We start from the raw sequence: 7,500 nt of genomic DNA, 5'->3' as shown, positions 1-7,500 counted from the left end.
AGTGTCCTCCTTTCCAGAACATTAAATCTTCCCTTGATTACAGACGCAGAATCAGTAATCCTGAAATGTGATATTAAACTGGCAGTGTTACTTCAGCGTGATCAGTCAGGATGGCCGAGCGGTCTAAGGCGCCAGACTCAAGGAAAACTTCCCTCCGATAGAAGGGCTTCGGGCTTTCTGGTCCTCTCTGAGGGCGTGGGTTCGAATCCCACTCCTGACACACTTTTGGGAAGGGAGGTGGGGGGGGGGGGGTCTGGATGCATGCTCTCTTTTTCTCTTCGCTTCTCTTTTTCTATATTTCTTTGTGTTTGTCCTCTTGTCTGTCTCTGTCTTTGTCTCTGTCTCTCTCTGCCTCACTGCCTCTCTCTTTCTCTTTCTCTTTTATAATATTACAAATTTATAACTTGAATGTTGTTCTGTTTTCTTACTTTTCTTTCTTTATGCTGTGAATACAGCTTTGTATCAGACTCGGTTATTTTGCAATTTCTTTTTCCTCCCTGCCTAACGCCCTTTCATCTCCATTTTAATACTTTGTTGTTACATCTACAGTTATACTTCAGTAAACCCAACACGGGTCACAAAATTAAAAAACGCTACACCAAGAGACCATTAAATCGAGCGACGAGGCTTTGACCTGCCGAGCAAGAGCGTCGACCGCCTGAAGTTACTTGATTCGCCGCAATTAAGGATGGTAATCGAGGGGGATTTTATGCAGTCAGAAGTCAGGATGGCCGAGCGGTCTAAGGCGCCAGACTCAAGGAAAACTTCCCTCCGATAGAAGGGCTTCGGGCTTTCTGGTCCTCTCTGAGGGCGTGGGTTCGAATCCCACTCCTGACACACTTTTTTTTTTTTTTTTTCGGTGGGGGGCATGTTCTCTCTTTTTCTCTTCGCTTCTCTCTTTCTCTATTTCTTTGTGTTTGTCTTCTTGTCTGTCTCTGTCTTTGTCTCTGTCTCTGTCTCTCTCTGTCTCACTGCCTCCCTCTCTATCTCTCTCTCTTCTGATCTTCTTTGTTTTATTTAAAATACGAAATCAATGTATTTTGAAAAGTAAAATATATGTTTTTTTGTTTTGTTTTTTTCTTTGTCCATTGTTTAAAGTCATTGTTTTTAGTTTAGAATCCAACTACATGCACATAAAAATCCCAGCGCTCTGTAAACGCCATGGATTATGCAAATTCAGATTATTTTGTCTTAATCCAACTGAGGTAATGATCATTGTTTATATACATTTATATGTGTGTGTGTGTTTGTTTGTGTATGTGTGTGTGTGTTTGTTTGTTTGTTAGTTTGTTTGTGTATGTGTGTGTGTGTGTGTGTACATATATTTGTATGTATGTACGTATGTATATATTTATATATACATATATGTATGTATGTATGTATATGTATGAATGTGTATATGTCTATGATATATATGAATATCTATCTATCTATATATATATATTGTGTATATATACACAATTATATATATATATATATGTGTGTGTGTGTGTGTGTGTGAGTGTGTGTGTGTGTGTGTGTGTTTGTGTGCATATATTTGTATGTATGTATGTACGTATGTATATATCTATATATACATATATATATACATATATATGTATGTATGTATCTATGTATATATGAATGTGTATTTATCTATGAACATATATATATGAATATCTATCTATCTATATATATATATATATATATTGTGTATATATACATACACATTATATATATACATATATATATATATATATATGTGTGTGTGTGTGTGTGTGTGTGTGTGTGTGTGTGTATGTGCGTGTATACATACACACAAACATATATATATATATATATATATGTGTGTGTGTGTGTGTGTGTGTGTGTTTGTGGGTGCATGTGTATGTGTGTTTATGTGTGTTTGTTGTGTTTGTGTGTTTGTGTGTGTGTGTGTGTATTTGTATATGTACACATATGTGTACATATACATATGTGTATATATAAGAATATGAATCTACATATGTATGTGTATATATATATGTATATAAACATATGTGAATATATATATATATATATATATATATGAATACACACACACATACATATAATAAATAAAGATATGTATACACACATATACATATATATACATACATGTATACATATAAGTATACATAGATACATATATATGTCTACTTTTATATATATATATATATTTGACTGGTCTACTCCCCCCCCCCCCCTGGACAGCCACTGCTTTGATTGAATTTTGTCATCAGGATTGTACTAGTAGAGCTATGTTTCATCCCCTGTCACTGTTCTCTGAAAAAAAAAGAAAAAAGCTTCAGAGTCCTCATCCCACTTCAAAATTTCCATTGAAAGATCTACCCTTGCTTGCTGCTGATCTGGGTGCAACAGCCTAGTGACCCATTGGACGGAAAGCTTGCTTAGCCCCAAACTCTCCACCGGAATTGTGTTTGCAGAACCCACAGAGATGTTGAGTGTGTCTGCTACTGATTCAGTGGTTATTCGTCTATCCTTTTCAATCATGTCGCGAACAGCATCAATGTTTTCCTCACAAACTTACTCTGATGGCTTGCCACAGCGGGGCTCATCTTCATTTTTGTTTCTTCTACTTCTGAACCGACTTATCCATTTGTAGGTTGTTGAATCTTTGGGGCACTGTCACCATAAACTTGTTCCAAAGCGTCAATGATTTTCCTATTCTCCCAACCAAGTTTCACCATGAAATTCATGTTTGTCCTGGCCTCGATTTTGGTGGATTCCATGTTGCTTGAATGGTGCCTAACTTCAAACTGGCGACGAGGCGTTATTACCTGCATTTAAGGGTTCACGCTTGAACACGTTATAACACGTTGCTACAAGAATGTTCAGGTCCACTGAAATCAAAATTCTTCCAAATTATATTTACTTATGAACTTTTTCTACGAACTTTTTGAAGCCCCCTCGTGTATGCACACACACACACACACACACACACACACACACATACAGGTATCCCGAATGTAAATCTTAAATCTGTTTTCCCTCTTTCAAGATAATTCACTATTGATGGAAGAGTTGTGATGCCATATAAAAAGCTTTTTAGTAAGTAATTAAGATGACTTATGAGTGTGGCGATCAATTAGTAAAATACCATTGTACAAAATATCTTTCATCCTGGATAAAAACGAGGAACAATTTACACTAGTTTAGTAAAGAAATAAAACATAGAGGAAATGTACGAAAATAACAGGGAATTCCATTTTCCATAATAACCATAAACTGTTTTTTGTTTTTTTTCTCTCTTCTCTCTCTCTCTCTCTCTCTCTCTCTCTCTCTCTTTCCTTCTCTTTCTCTCTCTCTCTCTCTCTTTTCTTTTGTTTCTCTCGTTTTATATATATATATTTTTTTTTTTTTTTTCCCCCAAGAAAATCGGCTTACCTTCGTTCCAGTATTTTGCGTACGACTGATCAGCTGATTTTTAATTTTGTGAATTCTGTTAGCGAGCCTCCGAACCTCCTCGTATAAACTCAACTTAAGTTAACTCCACTTTAGATCAAGCTTGGATTCCCACGACTACAATTTAATTATATGTCTAGAGCATCATATCTATATCATATAGGCGATTGTATATTGTGTACCGATTGATAGATAGATGCGGGTGTAGATCGATAGAGGGATGTATGGATGGAAGTAGATACAGAGATTGATTGATTGATTGATTGGTGGATAGATTGACAAATAGATAGATAGATAGATAAACTGGCTGACTGATTAAATGATGGATAAACAGTTAATGAGTTATATATCTAATCAAATAGATAGATAGATAGACAGATACTAACAGACACAAATATATAAAAATAAATATATCGACAAACAAATAGATAAAGAAACGAATGGGACAAATAGATAAGCAAAAACAGAGAGAGAGACAGACATAGATACCTACACACAGACACACACACACACACACACACGCGCGCGCGCGCGCGCGCACATAGAAAGTGGGATGCACGCGTCGCCGCCACGCCAACTTCAAAAGCAGCCTTCATTTTGTGTGCGTTTCGAGTGTCTGTGTGGGAATTAACTGGGTGACTGTTACACTGAATTCCTCTTCTCTCCCTCCTGCAAAATGAAATGGAGTTTGATTTCGAAATGCCGCCTCATCCTTCAGGTAAGCTGTGCGGTGTGTCGTTGCAGACGGTTTTAGGAGTCAGGTTGGATACGTAGCGCGTGGGAGGAGGGAGGGAGAGGGGGGGAGAGGGGTAGGGGTGTAGGAGAGGGGAGAGTTGGAAGGGCAGGGGAGGAGGAGAGAGGGAGAGGGGGGGAGAGGGGTAGGGGCGTGGGAGAGGGGAGAGTTGGAAGGGGTTTAGGGCAGGGGAGGAGGGGAGAGGGGGGAGAAGGGTAGGGGTGTGGGAGAGGGGAGAGTTGGAAGGGCAGGGGAGGAGGGGAAGAAGGGGAGAGGGGGGGAGAGGGGAGAGTTGGAAGGGTAGGGGAGGAGGGGAAGAAGGGGAGAGGGGAGAGTTGGAAGGGGTTTAGGGCAGAGGAAGAGGGGAAGAAGGGGAGAGGGGGGGGAGAGGGGAGAGTTGGAAGGGCAGGGGAGGAGGGGAAGAAGGGGAGAGGGGGGGGGAGAGGGGAGAGTTGGAAGGGTAGGGGAGGAGGGGAAGAAGGGGAGAGGGGAGAGTTGGAAGGGGTTTAGGGCAGAGGAAGAGGGGAAGAAGAGGAGAGGGGTAGGGGTGTGGGAGAGGGGAGAGTTGGAAGGGCAGGGGAGGAGGGGAAGAAGGGGAGAGAGGGATATGGGTGTGGGAGAGGGGAGAGTTGGAAGGGCAGGGGAAGAAGGGGAGAGGGGGGGAGAGGGGAGAGTTGGAAGGGGTTTAGGGCAGGGGAAGAAGGGGAGAGGGGTAGGGGTGTGGGGAGAGGGAGAGTTGGAAGGGGTTTAGGGTAGGAGAAGAGGGGAAGAAGGGGAGAGGGGGGGGAGAGGGGTAGGGGCGTGGGAGAGGGGAGAGTTGGAAGGGGTTTAGGGCAAGGGTAAAGGGGAGAGGGGAGGAGACAGGGAGGGAGAGGGGTGGGAAAGAGGGAGTGAGGGGAAGAGGGGGAGAAAGAGAGTTGGAAGGGGGGTAGGGGAGGGTGGAGCGTGTGGGTGTGTCTGTGTGAGTATATTTATGTAAATGTGTATGTCTATCTATTTATCATTACAGAAGGATAGACAGATAGATAGATAGATAGACTGTTGATACTGTTAATAGTGTTATCATCATTATTATCAACAGCACCAACAGCCTTATCATTGTAATCATTATCACAGATTATTAGAAATGTATCTCTGATTATAATAATAATCATTATTATCATTATTATTGTTGTTGTTGTTATCATTATTATCACTGTTATCTTTTCTTATTATGATCATAATCAGTTTCTATTATTGTTGTTGTTATTATAATTATACCAATTGCTACTATCAACTAATACCAATACTACTAATATTATTAATACCATTATCATTATTATTAGCATTATTTTAGCATTATCATTATTATCATTACAACCATTATTTTATCATCAATATGACTTATATCACAATTATTAACATCCCTATTATCATCAGAATCATTACATTGTTATTATTATAATCATTAGAACTATTACTCATCCCCAGCATAATTTTTCACAAATTTCAACAGTCTCCCCTTCATCCAAAAACAAGAGAAAGAAAACGGCCAACAATTCTCTCGTCTGCACCTAATGTTGCATCGCGAGTAATCTAAATTGACAGATTGCAACCATGAAACACGGCGGGGGTTTTTAAAAGCGTGAAAACAAATACAACCTCTCTTTTTTTTTTTCTTTTTTTTGCAATGCAGATGGAGGCACTAACATAGCTCAGGTTCCTATGGCGAAGGTGATTAATTGTTACTTCGATTCGTGGTATTTTCTTTGACGTTAGAAACAAACAAATAAAAATGAGTGTATGAATGCGTGATGATAATTATTAACTTGATGGATTTTGTGTGTGATAAGGTTATTGTGTCTTCATCTATGGTCGTTATTTTATTGTTTTCAAATAATTCCTTGTGTGTCTGTCTGTGAAATTCTATTATACACACATACATCTGTACCTATACCAAATCATCTATTTATTTATGTATATTTACACCTATTTATCCATCTACTTATGCCTATATCTATTCATCTATCTACCTATATCTATATCTACATATTGATCTACATGCATCCATATCTACGTATCTATCTATTGCTACACAGATCTACATATTGATCTACATGCATCCATATCTACGTATTTATCTATTGCTACACAGATCTACATATCTCTCTACGCATATTTAAGGAAAGGCCGTGCTCAGCGCCGCAGTGACGTGGCCGCGTCAGCCTCAGCTTAGTGAAGGCAGAACACCAGCCTTACTTGAGTGTATAATACATCACCACTTAAATACTCTATTTTTTTTATACAATTTACCGGTGCACGCCATTCAAAGCCTTAATTAAGCGCTATCTCCAAAGACTATCATATTCAATTTCTGCTACTATTAGCCTGTCACCCTTAATCCAACAAAGAGCATTATCTGTAATCATTGCACGATAACGAAATTAAAATAGCATTTCACATTTGTCCGGAGCCTGGGGATGAGAATCGGCGAGGCGGGTGGCGGAGGTACGATGCTGCGGCGGGCTGGTTGCAGGTGTGCGATGATTCTTGTTTTGTGAGACTCGTGTTACAAGGACAGGATTTTTTTTTTTTTCATTGTCGTTGCTGTTGTTGTTATTACTGCCGCTGTTGTTGTTTGGATTAGGATTCACCGGCAAGATAAATATTAACGAAGGCGCGGAACTGAGGAAGCAAAATAACGTCTTGTTGTTGTGGTTCAAATTTCTACTTTGGCGAAGGATTAGCATTTGGTACAATTTATATTCCTGGTCGCTTGTATTTCTTGTACAAGTCGTACTTTCTAGTACTCGAGGCCTGGCCCTTTATCGTTAGTACACGACCATAATAATAATAGTATTCATAATAATACTGATAATAACGATAACAATGCTAAAAATAATTATCATTATTATTGTTTTTATTATTATTATGATTATGATAATAACTATAATGATAATAATGATAACGATAATAATAGTATTAGTAGGAATAATAATAATGATAATAAACATGACAATGATAATAATAGTCATGATGTTAATAAATATCATAATAACAATAAAGAGCATAATAATAATGACAGAAACAACGATACTTATAATGATAATAATGATAAGAACAATAATGATGATAACAATAATAATAATAATAATAGTAATAATAATAATAATGATAACAGTAATAGTAGTAGTAATAATAATAATATTGATTATTATAATGACATAGTAATGGTAATGATAATATTAATAATATTAGGATAATGATAATTATGATAATAGTAATGCTAGTAAAAATAATAACAATAATGATAATGATAACAGTGATAGTGATAATAATGGCAATTATGATAATGATAATAGCAA

General features: G+C 38.1%; 2 non-coding genes across 2 annotated transcripts; both read left to right on the top strand.

Annotated features, from left to right (window-relative positions):
* Positions 1-104: 104 nt before the first annotated feature.
* Positions 105-220, top strand: Trnal-caa. Its single transcript has 2 exons — positions 105-142; positions 176-220. It is a non-coding gene; the product is annotated as a tRNA-Leu (tRNA).
* A 501-nt stretch (positions 221-721) lies between these two features.
* Positions 722-837, top strand: Trnal-caa. The gene is made up of 2 exons: positions 722-759; positions 793-837. It is a non-coding gene; the product is annotated as a tRNA-Leu (tRNA).
* Positions 838-7,500: the final 6,663 nt, after the last annotated feature.

This window comes from Penaeus chinensis, chromosome 25 (assembly GCF_019202785.1).
Source record: "Penaeus chinensis breed Huanghai No. 1 chromosome 25, ASM1920278v2, whole genome shotgun sequence".
Classification (NCBI taxonomy): Eukaryota; Metazoa; Arthropoda; class Malacostraca; order Decapoda; family Penaeidae; genus Penaeus; species Penaeus chinensis.
Note: the sequence above shows the minus strand (reverse complement) of the source record. Positions and strands in the feature narration are given on the sequence as shown.